This window comes from Sarcophilus harrisii, chromosome 6 (assembly GCF_902635505.1).
Source record: "Sarcophilus harrisii chromosome 6, mSarHar1.11, whole genome shotgun sequence".
Taxonomy (NCBI): domain Eukaryota; kingdom Metazoa; phylum Chordata; class Mammalia; order Dasyuromorphia; family Dasyuridae; genus Sarcophilus; species Sarcophilus harrisii.
In genome coordinates, this window is record NC_045431.1 from 125,920,114 (window position 1) to 125,938,499 (window position 18,386).

Here is an 18,386-nt window from a genome sequence, read left to right on the forward strand (position 1 = left end):
CATGGACATTGTCTTTGGGGATTCTTAGCAAAGATACTGGAGTACTTAGTCATTTCGTTCAGTGTATTTCCATAGATGGAGAATGTGAGGCAAACAAATTAAGTGACTTGCCTATAGTCACACAACTAGTGTTTGGGATGGATTTAAGGTTGGGTCTTCCTGACTCTAACCCCAGTGCTCTATCCACTAGATCAGCAGGTTCCCACCCTTTCCTGCCACTCCCTACATGAGGGACACAACTCAATGAAAATTCCTGCAATTGGGAGATAGAATATCATATGTTAGCAACAGAAAGGAGGCCAGTGTTACTGAGTCACAGAGTTTGTAATAAGACAGTAAGGTGTAAGAAGACTGAAAAATTTGGAAAGGAGCCTGATGTAAAAGTCTTTAAATGCCAAATAGAGGATTTTATAATTAATATTGGAAATGATAAAGAGCTCCTGGAGTTGATTGAATAAGAGAGTAATATGGTCAGTCCTGTTTTTTTAGGAAGACCATTTTGATAGCTGAATTTAGGGGTGATAGACTGGAGATACAAGCCTGCAGACTATTTCAATAGCCCAGGCTTTGAAGCAATGAGACTTGTATCAGGGCTTAGCAATGTCGGAGGGGAAAACAAGGAGTCTTATGTGAAAAATGTTATAAAGGTGATAATGGGGCTATGCACATGTCCAGATTATGTAAAATACAGGCACCCATTTTGGAAAAGATAGTGTCACAAAACACAATAAAACTTATAGTAATCCATAAACAATTAATAAAATGTTCTCTTCCCCATGCCATGAGCCCACTCCCCCCTCCAAAAAGTACATTCTTCTAAACTCATAGCATTACCTTATAGTTTAGAAGTCCTCTGGAATGCAAATTTGTGTTGCTAATAAGGCAACTCTGTTCCCTTTATCTCAGTATCATTTAAAAAAAAAAACATGATAGTAGAAAAAGTCAAAATCCTTTTTTCTTTGCTTTGTATTTCAGTACCTTGTTGCTCCTCCAACCTTTTCCAAAATCCTGGATTCAGGAATTTCTATTATATGATAACTTGGTTTTCTTCTCCACAGCCATCATCTCCCAGGTGAAAAGGATATGTTATTGCCTCTCCATGGCTGCCATCTCTAAGGTTAAGTGTTTTTATTCCAGGTATAATTTCATAGATTGAAAGATGGCACAATCAGAATCTTAAGTCCTGAAGTTATAAGATTACCACTCAAGGGGGAAGTTCTACCTATTTAGGAGGCATAATCTGTCCTTTTCACATTATTAGTGTTACAAGCATTGGTTGCATCTCTTTAAACTCATCAATTTGTTCTCCTGATCAACATTTATTAAAGGGAAAAAGGTACTAGCTAACTCATAAATGCTCAATACCCAGCTGGCTTTTCACAGAATAAAAATGGTCTTAAAATTCTGGACTTTTATAGGCATTGCATTTTTTTTTGTCAGAGATTGCATTTTGTTTTTTCAAAGGCATCAGAACTATTGGGTTGATTCCTGCTCTTTTCCTCAGCCTTGCTAATATAAGCATTTGGCTATTTATACATATCATATTCACTAAATTAACATTTTCAAAGGGATTTTAAAAGATTTTTTAAAAGAACAGATACTTCTTTTCTGTTTCATATTTCTAAAGTTTTAATGTTTCAGCATAAAGTAGTAAAAAAAAAGATAAGGTTTGAAAGAGGAAAAATTCCTTAACCAAAAAATGTAGTCCTAACAAAAAGCAAAAGAAATATAGAAAGAAGAGATAACAAAGAACTTTTGATTCCAGAGAGCCCTCAATTTAGTGGCCACTTAGGCAGCAGGTGTGAAAAACTAGATAGAATAAATTCAATTGAACTAGATCAATAGCCCAAAGTCAGTCTTTGGTGGAAATAAAAGAAAACCAATCATTTGATTTGTGCAATTTGAAACTGATTGCCTCATTTGGCATGATTAACTTATAAACTTTAATTAATCTGGCTAAGGTTTTCATTTTTAACTGAATATTTGGGTCTATAAGGAATCGTCCCAAAGTCACATTAATCTGGGAGGGAAATAGTATAGAATCTCTTCTATTCATGCCTAAAATAAAAATTAATCTTTGATCAAGATAATTGCTTGTTGAAAGTGTATTTTTATATACTGAAGTCATGATATTTTCTTTTTCTTTTTTTTCCCCTGAGGCAATTGGGGTTAAATGACTTGCCTAGAATCATACAGCTGGGAAGTATAAAGTGTCTGAGGCCAGATTTGAACTCAGGTCCTTCTGATTTCAGGGCTGGTGCTCTGAAGGATATTTTCTTAATAACTTAAAGATGTAAGGGTTTTCCCACCCCTCCATTTCTTAAAAATCACTAGCATCTAAATTTATGTAATGGTTCATTAGTGAAAGTTTTTAGGAAATGTATTCTATAGTTTTCCTTTAAATACTTTAAAAGAATCCAATTTATCTTTAACTTAGACTGGCAAAAATTTGCTTATTTTTTTTCTTGAAATTTTGAGCCATAGCCATCTCTGTCAACTTTTTAAGTCCTGGCTTTTGTTTGGGGATTCTGGTTTTTCTCCTTCTTCCATCAGTGTCCTGATAAAGCAGCTCCCCTGTGATAGTGATGGAGAAAATATTCTTTCAGAATTTTGAATTTTGACAACAGTAATCAGTTAACATTTTAATTACCATAGTGCCACCGTGTATCCTAGCTGGTATATCTAAAGAGTAGGCTGGTGGCATTAATATGGCAACTAATACACTTTCATATTCTTGTTGATATATTATGGGAGGTGTTTTTAGTGAAATAATAAAATCAATCCTGGCATCTAAATATATTACTCTAAATTTTTAAATAGCCAATAGTTGCCTTCAGGGCCTACCCAAAGGTTAACTTGATCAGGAATTATTGTCATAAAAAATCTAAACAAAAGCTAGCCTCCCAAAATAAATGTTGTTTCTGGAAGGTTTTGAACCCTAAATTTCCACTGTAAATTTGCACATAACTCCCTTGTCTGGAACCAAGTGACTCTGTCAACTTGTGGGCCTTCTTTAAATGAAGAGGTTCCCTTTTTTGTGTTTTCAACCCATTTAACCATGCTATGCTTCTCTAGATATAGGTAACCCAAATGAATATGAAACCCAGGTGGAAAAGTGTTTATTTGTACTATTATTGCCTTGCTGTATTTTGTGGGAGTGCTTATGTAAATTCCTAGGAAGACCAAAAAAAAAAAAAAAAAAAAAGACATCCTGAGGATTTTAGCTAACACCATAAGTAACCACATGACCATGTAATCCCATAGATTTATATAGGGAATAAATTGAGTCCCCAAATATTACTCCATCAACTTTTGAAGCTTTTTAAAAGCTGAGCAAAAAAAAAAAAACCAAAACAAAACAAACTTTTTTGTAGTTCAGGGAAAAGAACAAAAACAAAATGATTTTGTTTAAGTAATTGGAAGACATGGACAAATAAATGCTCCAGAATCAAAGAGGGGAAAGTATATGATGGCATCCGGTTTCAAACTTTCTAATGTTAGCTGTAAGTCAACTTTATTTAACTCATTCCCTGAACAAAAATGATGACATGGATTTAGATGGAAATTTAGTATGTAGCTGATGTTGAAGAGTTTGCCAAGAGCTATAATTAATGGAGGGGAAATCATTATATCATACAATTAGTATTAAAGAATGCTGCAAAGTAGGTATAAGATAGATATGCTTATTGCCATCTAATTTTTGTGGTACAACAATCTTTTACAATCCCCTTCTTTTGCAAGCAGCTTTCTTTAAAAAAAGACAGCAGCAGCAATAACAACATAATGAATGCACCATTCCAAGAGATGGAATTATTTCCCCAAATACAATGTTTAAGTATTTATGGGTTATCTATATGTAGACTAAAAAGCACAAGATTGAATAAAGTTTGCTAAGTACAATGGTAGCAATGATGAATCCTAGAATTCTAATTTCAAAAGATTGCTGAGATGTTGTCCAGTCTGGTCCTGATTCATAGGGATGAATATACTCTATAATTGCCTAGCAAGTAGCCACATAATCACAGAAATACTACAATGAAGGGAATTCATTAACTGACAAAGGAGTCTACTCCATTACAAACACCTTTAATTATTAGAAAATCTTTAAATTTAACCAGTAAATCAACTACTAATTGCTATTTCTTCTCCCTGAAACCTTATAGATAGTTATTTAAAGCTTTCAGGATCCTGTCAGGATCTATCTAAAAAGGGGAGTAAAAAGGCACACAGTGTATAATGTATAATAAGGCAGCATGTTACGTGTACAAAGACAAAAACTAACTCTTAGTTAGTTTTATCCTCTTATCCTCAAGGAACTTGCATTCCTTTGAAGGAAATAATATGTATGGATACAAAATAAACAACTGAGGAAATAAGAAAGCGTTCTGGAGGAAATGACTTGAGATTTGAAGGAAACTAGGACTTTTATTTAACAGTCAGAAGTGAGGACAGTATGCATGTTTGGCCCGAGAGATTGCTTCTGTCCAAAAGCATGGAAAGGAGGGATGGATTGTTGAGGAAGAAGTTAGACTGGGGACATTGAGTCTTAAAGGGGAGTAATATTTAATAAGCCAAGAAAAAGAATTTGTAACCAGACTGTGAAAACCTTTAGATGGGAGTTTATATTTTATCCTAGTGGCAATAGAGACTCATTGGAGCTCATGGAACATAAATCTTCCCACCTGTATCTATTGATTCTATTTCTGCTCTTTAGAGAGGGAGTGATTATTTTATAATGTAAAAGCTATTCTTAACTCATAGACCATTTTAAAAAGGTAACTGGCAAGATTTGGCTCTCAGGCAGCAATAAACTGACCTTCTACTTTAGAGCCAAGCAGAATAAATACAATCTATTTCATATAACAGCCCTTTATATATTTGAAGTTGCCATATTTGATCTTAACCAAAATAAACATTTTAAAAGTGTAACTCATGATTCAAATCCTCCCAGAATTCTAATTATCCCTTTTGGACATGATGGAATTTGTCAATCATTCAAAGATCTTTGATTTTGTTGGGAAGGGTATTTGTTCCACTAATGCAGATTTTGACCTGTCTATTATAATTTATCTCTTGAAGTGACTTTTGAGAGTTGTTGTGGTGAAAAAAAATCCATTTCCTATGGTCCCTTCCTCTGATTGATCAATTTATTTCAGAAACTCCATCTTAGGGCTCCAGCCAGAGGTATCTTAATTATTAAAAACTCTGAGATTCAGAATCTAATTCTTCTGGATATTACACATGATTGAAATTATTCTAACTGGCAAAGGTAGGAGAGGGTACTTCTCTTTTACCTCTCCTGAGATATTAAAAGAGAGAGTGGTATCTTCCTTCCTTCCTTCCTTCCTTCCTTCCTTCCTTCCTTCCCTCTTTCCTTCCTTCCTTCCTTCCTTCCTTCCTTCCTTCCTTCCTTCCTTCCTTCCTTCCTTCCTTCCTTCCTTCCTGAAGGTTAAATAGTCTGCTTAAAGGCACATAGCTAGTAAGTGTCAAGTGTCTTGAGACTGGGGTTGAGCTCAGGTCCTCCTGACTCCAGGGCTGGTGCTCCACTGTGCCACTTAAATACCCCTTAATATAGGTTTCTTGTAATGGGCTGAGGTTTGAGTTGATGCACTGAGGTCCCAAGTGCATGAAGCTAAATAGTAATTGGGCTATACTCTATTAATATACATGATTGGATAAAGAATGGTCCCTGCCCACTCTCCGTGCAAGTCCGGATGTGTTGTATAGGAAATGACGATTTTGGTGGGTGGAGGCAGAGAGAGACAGGAAGAGAAGCTGGGGGAGATTGGGCCTGGGTTCCATTCTCCTAGCTGCTGGTCATGTGGCTGCTGATCTAGCTAGCTTCTTGACTTAGTTACACACATTGCTATCGCCGATTCTCTTCCACCTCCGATCCTTCTTTACTGAGAATAAAGACTGACAATTTTCCCCTAACCTGAATTCCTGACTCCTGCTGATTTAAAAATACACGGTCTTCACATTTGGTGCCCAACGGTGGGAACCAAGGACTGAAGAAGTCTCTGGTGACCAGGAACTTGGGTGAGTATTGTTAATAGACAAACAGGAAACTTATTTTCTTAAAAACTAAACCAGTAATCTTTTTTTTTTTTGGCTAAAATGGGACAAATCCCAGCCCCCAACCCCTTCAACCCCTTCAACCCCTTCAACCCCACCCACTAGTGGTGCTATAGAAAGCATGCTTAAGCTGATAGAAGGACAAGGGCTACTTATAACTTGGGAACAGGTAGCTAGACTTCTGGGTACATTAAACTGCATCTCCCCTTGGTTTGTAGAGCAGGAGCAGATCTCTTGAGATAACTGGTCCCTGGTTGGACACTGTTGTCTGCATATTATAATGAAAACGGTCCTCATTCAATTTCCATCGAGGTATTTTATTTATACAATATAATTCAGTTAGCATTAAGAAACCCTATCCCTAGAAGAAAGAAAAAACCCATTGCTCCCACTCGGAGTAGCCAAAGAGGGAGGCCTGATATTAAGGAGGAAGGCAATGAAGAGATTAATGACCATATCCCCACAGGGCATGGAGACTTAAGTGAGCAAGGGTGTGGTGACTTTCCACCTCAGGAGGCAGCTTCATCCCCACCTCAGGAGCAAGTGATTGACTCTCCTCCATCAACTCCACCCTCCAGGATGGAGGGAGGAGGGGCAGTGGGGGGCAGTGACAGCACCAGCACCTCCCCCCCAGCATCCCCAGTATCCAATTATGAGTAGATTACAAGAGGGCTTAATGAAGGCCAAAGAAAAGGGCGTGGACGTCAGGGAGCTCCAGCCACATATCTTTCCTGTAATTTCCCAGTTTAATGCCTCCGGTCAACAAAGTCGAAGATACGCCCCTTTTAACATAGAAATCATCAAAGACCTAAAAAAGGCTTGCACTCTTTATGGGGCTACATCAGCTTATGTTAAGATGCTATTACAGAATTTGGCTTTTGAAATCTTGACTCCTAATGACTGGAAATCTATAGCAAGGGTATGCCTAGAACCTGGACAAAATTACATGTGGCTTTCTGAATATAGTGAGCTCTGTAGGATACAAGCCCAACAAAATAGTCAAAATGCTGTTCATGCTGCGATCACCTATGACCTACTAACAGGTATAGGTCCCTATGCAGACGTCACAGCACAGATTAATTATCCAGTAGCAGCATATGAGCAAATTGCTGCTAATGCTATCAAAGCGTGGACTTCGATTCACAATAAAAATGACAAAGGTGAGGCCTTCACAAAAATAACACAAGGGCCAGATGAGCCCTTTGCTGACTTTGTGGGACGTTTGCAGACTGCTATCACAAGAACTAATGGGGAAAATTCATCAACAGATGTTTTAATAAGGCAACTTGCTAAGGAAAATGCTAATGAGGTGTGCAGAAGGATTATACTAGGACTGCGCAAGGATGCTCCTTTAGAGGAGTTCATAAGACGCTGTGCCACAGTGGGCACAAATGCCTTTTATAGCCAGACTATGATGCAGACTTCCCAAGATCCCAACATGGGTAGACAGGGTCCCTTCTGGCAAGGGACTTCTAGAGAGACACGTCAATGCTTTCAGTGTGGTAAAGTAGGGCATCTGAAAGCTCAATGTTGGTATAGAGGCAGAGTGAGAAAGCAGGGTGGGAGAACAAGACCCAGTACCCCATGTCCAAAATGCAACAGAGGCTTCCATTGGGCCTCAGAATGTAGACAGGTTCAGGGAAACGGGATGAGGGGCCCAGCCCCAGGGCCCCAGGCAAAAAACACTTGGGGCATGATGGCAGCCAATGGTGCACCCAGAGAGTGCCTAGACGGCCAATACCCCAATATGACCAATCAGCCAGGAAGCCATATGACGGGAGAAAGGGATTACACAATCAATCAGCCAGGAAGCAACCTGATGGGAGAAAGGGATTACAATTAGGGAGAATAGAGTTGTATGCAGCTGAGACAACTGAGATACCCCCTGGAGAGGTGAAATCTGTTCCTCTCCAGCCTATGGATCCCTTGCCTCCAGGCACAGTAGGCTTGACCATTTTACCTCCTGAGAGTACGTACAAAACAGTGTCCATCCACACACTGATGTGGGAAACTGGGAAATGTGTAGATAATATCCCAGTCACCAATACAGGCAGACAATGTGTGACTTATCACCCAGGAGAAATAGTAGCATCAGGTTTACTCATACAGAATCCTAATAAGCAGCTTGGTGATAGTCACCCAGATTCTGATTTCAGATCACAAAATCCAGCAATATATTGGACAGCAGCTGTAACAACTGACCGACCTATGCTCACGATCTATATAAATGGCCTTCCATTGGAAGGATTGGTACAGATCGGACAGTCATTAGAGATGCCAATTGGCCCAGTAACTAGCCAAAGATTAAAGCAGACACCTACATGTCTGGCATAGGAGGATCAATAGCAGCTGAAGTTAGTGCTGCCCCTATGAGATGGACTTTTGAAGGCAAAACAGGAGTTTTTACTCCTTTTATAGTTGAAAAAATCCCCATCAATCTGTGGGGAAGAGACGTTTTACAGCAATTAGGGTTAAAAATGAGTACTTCGGTTTTTAAGCAGGGCTGCTGTTGAAGGCCTGCCAACACTTTCACCTGTTCCTATCCAATGGAAAACTGATACACCAGTGTGGATAGAACAGTGGCCCTTAAGTAACGATAAAATTCAGGCCTTATTAGATATAGTACAGGAGCAGCTTGACCAAGGACACTTAAAACCTTCTCTAAGTCCTTGGAATTCCCCAGTGTTTGTTGTGAAAAAGAAATCTGGAAAATGGAGGATGTTAACGGATTTAAGAAAAGTGAATGAACAGATGGAAACTATGGGAACTCTTCAGCCTGGACTTCCATCTCCTACTCAGTTGCCTAGAGAATGGCCTCTTTGGGTCATAGATATTAAGGATTGTTTCTATTCTATCCCTCTGGATAAGGAGGATATGAAAAGATTTGCCTTTTCAGTGCCCAGCATTAACTTAGCTGAGCCTTATAAAAGATATGAATGGACAGTTTTGCCACAGGGAATGAAAAACAGCCCTACTATGTGTCAAATGTATGTTGCTGCTGCTCTTGCTCCAGTAAGAAAAGCATTCCCAAAAGTTATGCTATTACATTACATGGATGACATATTGGGATGTGCACCTGAGGAACAAATGTTAGAAGCATGTCTACAAAAGACCATAGAAACACTAAGGAATTACAAATTATACATAGCACCAGAAAAAATTCAAAGACATGCTCCTTTTCAATATTTAGGATATGAAGTATACCCTAAGGTGCTTACAGTTCAAAAACTGTCCTTAAGAACAGAAAAGCTAAACACATTGAATGATTTTCAGAAATTGATAGGAGATATCCAATGGATGCGACCAGTGTTAGGTTTGACTACCTATCAGTTACAACCGTTATATGACATTTTAAGGGGAGACAGTGCTTTAAATTCACCACGCCAGCTTACAAAAGAAGCTCAAAAGGCTTTGAGAGAAGTTGAACTGGCTTTATCCAATGTGGTTGAAAGAGTCACTCAAAAACCCTTGGAGATATCAGTTTTTGCCACACAAGAGGCACCCACAGCAGTCCTTCATCAAGGACACAGTGTGATAGAGTGGGTGAACCTCCCGGCACAACCAGAACAAAGCCTTACACCCTACCCAGTGCTTGTGGCTAGAATTTTATTAAAGGCCACTAAGCGAGCAGTACAATTATCTGGGACAAGACCTGACAAGATACCGTTTATACCAATACACAAATTAATGTGTGTTGTGAGACCATCCCAGAGTGGCAAATTTTATTAGCCATGGCTCCAAATTTTTTACATGGGTCTCCATTAAAGATAACTAGACTATTACATAATTGGCGATGGATTCTTGAAGAAAAAGTTTCTAAAGTTCCTCTTAAAGGACCAACTATCTTCACGGATGCATCCAAACATAATATTTGTGCTGTGTACTCTCATGATCTAACTATAAAGAGAGCAGTCAGAACTCCTTTTCAGTCCACTCAGCAGAATGAATTGTACGCGATTATTCTAGCTCTTACTTATTATCCAGGAGACATAAATATAATATCTGATCAGTAGGTGTGATACAAAGAATTGCCACAGCCCAAATAAAATTTTCAGCCTCTAATATATATTAGCTCTTTAAGAAACTTCAAGAGCAAGTGAGAAAGCATCCACGTAAGATCAATATATTACATATCCATTCTCATAGTGGACTTCCAGGTCCCATATTTGATGGCAATTCAAAGGCAGATAGCCTTCTAACTATGTTGGTCAATACCCCTTTATTCCAAGAAGCCCAGGCATCTCATTCTAAATATCATCAGGCTGCTCAAGCTTTACATTTACAATTTGGAATAACAAGAGAGGAAGCTAGGAGCATAGTAAAAGCCTGTACGGCTTGCCTTCCTTTCCACACTCCTACACTGCCTCCAGGGAAGAACTCTTGTGGTTTGAGACCCAATGAAATTTGGCAAATGGATGTGACCCATTATAAATCTTTTGGTCATCTGTCTTTCATCCACATTGTGGAAGACACCTTTTTGGGTTTCACTTTTGCAATACCAGCAGCAAAAGAGACAGCCCGAGTGGTCACTGAATTCCTCACACAAGCATTTGCCACTATGGGTGTGCCACAAGCAATAAAAACAGACAATGGTCCTGCTTATACTTCAAAACATTTTGCACACTTTTGTGCACAGTATAAGATTTTACACACCACGGGCATACCTTTTAATCCTCAAGGACAGGCAATAGTAGAGAGGAGAAACAGAGATATTAAGACGCTCCTCCAAAAACAAAAGAAAGGGGGAGCCACAGATAACCCTAGAGAACTTCTAAATCTAGCTCTTTATACTATTAACTTCTTGATTTTTGACAAAGATGCACTGGCTTCGGCAGACAGGTTTTATAACCCACTGGAAGGTCAGTGTCCAGTGCGAGCAGCTCCACTATCTTTAGATAATTGCCAGGTGAAGTGGAGAGACCCAGAAAGTGGTGAATGGAAAGGACCAGATAGGCTAACTGCTTTGGGGAGAGGGTTTGCTTGTATCTCTACAGGTGGAGAAGGAATCAGATGGGTGCCAACGAGCCATATTCGCCTTGTCCATCGCAGAGAGACAGAGCAGACCCTTGAAACAAAGGAGATGACCCAAGAAATATCGGGTGGTTCTGTTGCTGATTGTGCTTACCATTGAAAGAGCGTGGCAGTTATGGCGTTTGACTCATGGACATCAAAGATTGTTGTAGGACTTCAAAACCCTCAGGAATCATTGGATTCTCTGAGCCATAGGACTTGAAAACCCTCAGGAATCATTGGATTCTCTGAGACATAGGACTCGAAAACTCTCAGGAATCATTGGATTCTCTGAGAAATGATAAGACTGTTACAGGATTTCAAAATCTGCTGGAATCATTGGATTCTTTAACACATAAAAAGACTTTTGCAGGACTTCAAAAACTCAGGGGGATCTTTGGATTCCCTGACATGTGAAGCAATGGACAATAGATTGGTTTTGGACTATCTCTTGGCTGCTGAAGAAGGTGTATGTGTGATTGTTGTTTACATACCCTCTTTCTAGGACTTCTGGTGATCTTTTCCAATACCATGTTGATTTATATTGTTTGCTATTCCACTACTTGTGTGTACAATTCATTTTTGTTACATCACATCGAGCCTGCACTGACTGTGGGGAGAGTCATCCCTAATAGGCTCTGCGTTATTGCTATGTGCTTGTGTAATACCTCCCATGCTGATGGGTTTGTGCATAATAAGACCCTTCAGCCCAGAAACCTGCTAGCAACCCCCACTTCCCTTTGGTGCTTTTCATCTCTCTTCCTGAGATGCCAAGGAGGGCGTGATCATCTCCTTTTTAGTGCTTTCACTGCCTTCCCTGAGAAGTTAGGGAGGGTGTGCTCACCTCCCCTTGGGGGCTCTGACCTCCCTGAAGAGTCAGGAATGGCATGACCACCTGTGTTCTAAAATAAAAGAAAGCGGGAGATGTAATGGGCTGAGGTTTGAGTTGATGCACTGAGGTCCCAAGTACATGAGGCTAAATAGTAATTGGGCTATACTTTATTAATATACATGATTGGATAAAGAATGGTCCCTGCCCACTCTCCGTGCAAGTCCGGATGTGTTGTATAGGAAATGACGATTTTGGTGGGTGGAGGCAGAGAGAGACGGGAAGAGAAGCTGGGGGAGATTGGGCCTGGGTTCCATTCTCCTAGCTGCTGGTCGTGTGGCTGCTGATCTAGCTAGCTTCTTGACTCAGCTACACACATTGCTATCGCCGATTCTCTTCCACCTCCGATCCTTCTTCACTGAGAATAAAGACTAACGATTTTCCCCTAACCTGAATTCCTGACTCCTGCTGATTTTTAAATCTTCACAGTCTTCACAGTTTCTGATATTCAAATATGTGAATAGGCAGTTTTCAGATGAAGAAATTAAAGCTATCTATAGTCCCATGAGAAAATACTCTAAATCACTATTGATTAGAGAAATGCAAATTAAACCCACTCTGAGGTATCATCTCACACATATCAGATCAATTAATATGACAGAAAAAAGAAAATGATAAATGTTGAAAAAGATACTGGGAAATTGGAACACTAATGCATTGTTGGTGGATTTGTGAATTGATCTAACCATTCTGGAGAGCAATTTGAAACTATGCCCAAGGGGCTATAAAACTATACATACTTTTTGATCCATAAATACAACTACTACATTTGTATCCCAAAGAAATCATAAAAAGGGGAAAGGATTTACATGTATAAAAATATTTATGGCAGCCCTTTCTATGGTGGCAAACATTTGGAAATTATGGGGATGCCCATAAATTGTGGAATGACTAAACGAATTGTAGCATATAAATGTAATAGAATAATATTGTTCTACAAAAAAAATGATGAACAGGTGGATTTCAGAAAAAACCCTGAAAGATTTAGATGAAATGATGCTGAGTGAAGTGGGCAGAATCAGGAGAACATTATTCACAACAATAGCAAAATTGTGTGATGATCAAATATGATATACTTTTCTCAACAATACAATAATTCAAGACATTTCCAAAAGACTCATGATGGGAATGCTATCTTTGTCCCAAGAAAGAATTATGAAGTTTGAATGCAGATCTAGACATACAATTTTTGCTTTTTATTTCTATTTCTTGTGGTTTTCCTCTTTTGTTTTGGTTAATATGAATTTTCATGTATAACCTATATCAGATTATTTGCCGTCTTGGGGAGGGAAAAGGGAAAGAAGGGAGAGAGAAAATGTGGAGCTCAAAATCTTACAAAAATGAATGTTGAAAATTAGTGCAAGAAAAAAATAAGTTTCTGAGAGTAAGGAATTAAACCTGAGGGTAGAGTCACCTCTTTTAAGGTCTATAGGATGAATAAATGGGGGTGAGAAAAAAGTTCTTCTTGGACTTTTGGACAATCATCTCTATCTTAATTTTAAATCAGCTCCCTTGAAGATGGTGGAGAGGACACATGTGTCTTTCTGAGCTTTCCCTTACCTTCGAATTAGTTTTTATGAGTTAAAAAGCCTCTGAATTAGTGCCTGACTATGAAAACCCATGAACATTGGGAGTACAACACATTACCAACAGAAGATAATCTTGAAATTCACCAGAAAAGATCTCTTTTTTTCCTCACTCATGGAAATGGAATGGGGATAGGCCAGGTGCAGAATCAGATAGATAGGCAGTGAGAGTACGGGAAACAGCTCATGCTGAGCAGACCAGAGTGGAGTGGGGTGTGGTCTTTGCAGTTTGAAAATTTGCGGGGAGAACTTTACCACAGTGTCAGCTACTGTGCTCTGGCAGCAAGCCAGTAGATCAGCAGAGAAGCTATAAACACAGGGGGTAAAGACTATAACCCTAAAATGCTTGAGTCTCTCTGGACCTGGCCACACCCACCCAGAACTGGGAGGGATTAAGCAACATCTCACACGCAATGCTGATCCCAGCACAGACACTTGATGCTGTCCCCAGCGCAGATGCTAATCCCAGTGCAGCCACTGCTGTGCCACTGCTGCTTCACTGCTACTTTCTATTGTCTATAGAGGAAACTCAGTAATCCCACATTGCACTAAAAGCAGATTGTAACTTTTTTTTTGTTAAAATGAGTAAAAACGCAAAGCAGGCTCTAACTATAGATAGCTGCTATACTGAAAGAGAGCAAACCTCAAACCCTGAGAAGACTAAAAACAGACTATCTCCAGATGAAGCCCAAATGGTAATATAGCCTATTCCCCATCACACAATAGAAGAAATTAAAAAAAGACCTAGAAGAAAAATGGAGAAAGGAAAGGGAAGCTTTGCAAAAGGATCTGGATAAGACATGTAACTCATTAGAAGATAGAGTGGATAAGAAAAGCAACTCCCTGAAAAACAGAATTAGTGAATTGGAAAAAGAAAATAACTCCTGAAAATATGAAATTGGCGAAATGGAAAAAAATTCCATAGAACAAAAAAACTCATTTAAAAACTCAATTGGACAATTACAAAAAGAAATGAAAAAGTAAATGAAGAAAATAATTCATTAAAAATCAGAATTGAACAAATGGAAATGAATGATTCAAAGAGACACCAAAAATTAGTCAAGCAAAATGAAAAAAAAAAAAAGAAAAAATAGAAAAATGTTAAAATACCTACTTGGGAAAACAACAGACCTGGAAAATAGATCTAGGAGAGATTATCTAAGGATTATTGGACTCCCTGAAAATCATGATGAAAAAAAGAGCCTAAACCTAATTTTCAGGAAATCATCAAAGAGAACTGCCCAGATGATGTAGAAACAGAAGGTAAAATAGACATTGAAATAATTCATCGATCACCTACTGAAAGAGATCTCAAAATCAAAACTCCAAGAAATTTTGTGGTTAAATTGCAGAACTATCAGACCAAGGAAGAATACTACAAGCAGCCAGGAAAAAACAATTCAAATACAGAGGAGCCACAATAAGAATTACTCAGGATCTGGCAGTGTCTACATTAAAGGATCAAAAGGCCTGGAATCTGATATTCCGTAAGGCTAAGGAACTTGGTTTGCAGCCAAGAATAACTTACCCAGCCAAAATGAGCATTTTTTTTTCCAGGGAAGAAGATGGACATTCAATGAAATATGTGAATTTTCACTATTTCTGATGAAAAAACTGGAAGTAAACAAAAAGTTTGAACTCTAAACATAGGACTCAAGCATAAAAAGAACTCTTGAGAACTATATTTCTGATATGAGAATACATAAAAAAACACATGTATGATTTCATTTTACTGTTATAATCTAAAAAAGGATCTAGAGGTGGAAAGAAAATTGTACCAAAAAAGGGAAAAGTGGAGGTACTACCTCTCACAAAAAGGCAAAGGAAACCTATTATATCTGAGGGAAAGAAGGGAGGGGGATGAACATCATGTGAATCTTACTCTCATCAGAATTGACTCAAAGAGAAAATATTAGACACATTCAGTTTACAGAGAAACTTCTCCCACCCCATTGAAAAGTGGGAGGGGAAAAGTGAAAAGGGATGGAGTAGGCTAAATAGAAGGGAATACAGAAATTGTAAGGGAGAGATTTAAGAAAAGGGGAGGGAATCTAAGGTGGGGGGAGGGATCCTAAAGAGGGAGGGCTACGTGTGGCAAGTGGTGCTCATATGTTTAATACTGGGGAGGGGGGTAAGGGAGAAAGGAAAGAGAAAAACATAATCTGGTGTTAAAAAGATGGCAGGAAATACAGACTTAGTAATTTTAACCATAAATATGAATGAGGTAAACTCCCCCATAAAGTGGAGGTGCATAGTATACTGGATTAAAAGCCAGAGTCCTACAATATGTTCTTTACAGGAAACACACTTGAAGTAGGGCGATACATACAGAGTAAATGTAAAAGGCTGGAGCACAATCTACTATGCTTCAGGTGAAGTAAAACAAAAGCAGGGGTAGCCATCCTGATCTCAGATCAATCAAAAACAAAAATTGATCTAATGAAAAGAGATAAGGAAGGGCACTATGTCTTACTCAAGGGTAGCATAGATAATGAAGCAATATCAATACTAAACATATATGCACCAAGTGGTATGGCATCTAAATAGGATGTTAAGGAGAAGTTAAGAGAGCTGCAAGAAGAAATAGACAGCAGAACTATAATAGTAGGAGATCTCAACCTTGCACTCTCAGAACTAAATAAATCAAACCAGAAAATAAATAAAAAAGAAGTTAAAAAGGTAAATGGGGCACTAGAAAAGTTAGGTATGATAGATCTTTGGAGAAAACTAAATGGAGACAGAAAGGAATACACTTTCTTTTCAGCAGTTCATTGAATCTATACAAAAATTGACCATATATTAGGACATAAAGACCTCAAATTCAAATGCATCCTTTTCAGATCATGATGCAATAAAAATTACATTCAATAAAAAGCAAGGGGAAAATAAACCAAAAGTTAATTGGAAAATAAATAATCTCATCCTAAAGAATGATTGAGTGAAACAGCAAATCATAGACACAATTAATAATTTTGCCCAAGAGAATAACAATAATGAAATGACCTACCAAAATGTGTGGGATACAGCCAAAGTGGTAATAAGAGGACATTTTATATCTCTAGAGGCCAACTTGCATAAAACAGAGAAAGAGAAAATCAATGAATTAGGTTTGCAACTAAAATAGCTAGAAAAAGAGCAAATTAACCTCACCTGTTAATGTGAAATTCTAAAAATAAAAGGAGAGATTAATAAAATTGAAAATAAAAAAGCTATTGATTAATAAATAAAACTAAGAATTGATTCTATGAAAAAACCAACAAAAGAGATAAACAGTAAATTTGATTAGAAAAAGGAAAGAAGAAAATCAAATTGTTAGTCTTAAAAATGAAAAGAGAGAACTTGCCACTAATGAAGAGGAAATTAGAGCAATAATTAGGAGTTATTTTGCCTAACTTTATGCCAATAAATTTGATAACTTAAATGAAATGGATTAATACCTTCAAAAATATAGGTTGCCCAGATTAACAGAGGAAGAAGTAAATTGGTTATATAGTCCCATTTTAGAAAAAGAAATAGTACAAGCTATTAATCAACTCCCTAAGAAAAAATTCCCAGAACCAGATGGGATTTACATGTGAATTCTACCAAACATTTAAAGAACAATTAACTCAATGCTATATAAAGTATTTGAAAAAATAGAGATTGAAAGAGTCCTACCAAATTCCTTTTATTACACAGACATGGTACTGATACCTAAACCAGATATCACAAAAACAGAGAAAGAAAATTATAGACCAATCTTCCTAATGAACATTGATGCAAAAATCTTAAATGAAATATTAGCAAAAAGATTACAGAAAATCATTCCCAGGATAATACACCATGACCAAGTAGGATTTATATGAGGAATGGTTCAATATTAACATAATTGGCTATATGAATAACCAAATTAACAAAAACCATATAATCATCTCAATAGATGCAGAAAAAGCATTTGATAAACTCCATCACCCATCCGTGTTAAAAACACTAGAGAATATAGGAATAAATGGATTTTTCCTTAAAATAGTCAGTAGCATCTATTTAAAACCATCAGTAAGCATTATATGTAATGGGGATAAACTGGAATCATTCCCAATAAGATCAGAAGTGAAACAAGGTTGCCCACTATCACCATTACTATTCAATATTGTATTAGAAATGCTAGCTTTGGCAATAAGAAATGAAAAAGAGTTTAAAGGAATTAGAGTAGGTAATGAGGAAACCAAATGATCACTCTTTGCAGATGATATGATGATATACTTAGAGAACCCCAGAGAATCTACTAAAAAGCTATTAGAAATAATCCACAACTTTAGCAAAGTTGCAGGATACAAAAGAAATCCTCATAAATCTTCAGCATTTTTATACATCACTAATAAAATCCAACAGCAACAGATACAAAGAGAAATTCCATTTAAAACAACTGTTGATAGTATAAAATATTTGGGATCTATCTGCCAAAGGAAAGTCAGGAACTATATGTGTAAAACTACAAAACACTTTCCACACAAATAAAGTCAGATCTAAACAATTGGAAAAATATTAAGTGCTCTTGGATAGGTTGAGCAAATATAATAAGGATGACCATATTACCTAAACTAATCTATTTATTTAATGCCAGACTCCCAAGAAACTATTTTAATCACCTAGAAAAATAACAACAAAATTCATATGGAAGAACAAAAGGTCAAGGATTTCAAAGAAACTAATGAAAAAATCAAATGAAAGTGGCCGTGGTCACCAAAACCATTTGGTATTGGCTAAAAAATAGACTAGTTGATCAATGGAATAGGTTAAGTCCACAGTATAAAATAGTTAATAACTATAGCAATCTAGTGTTTGAC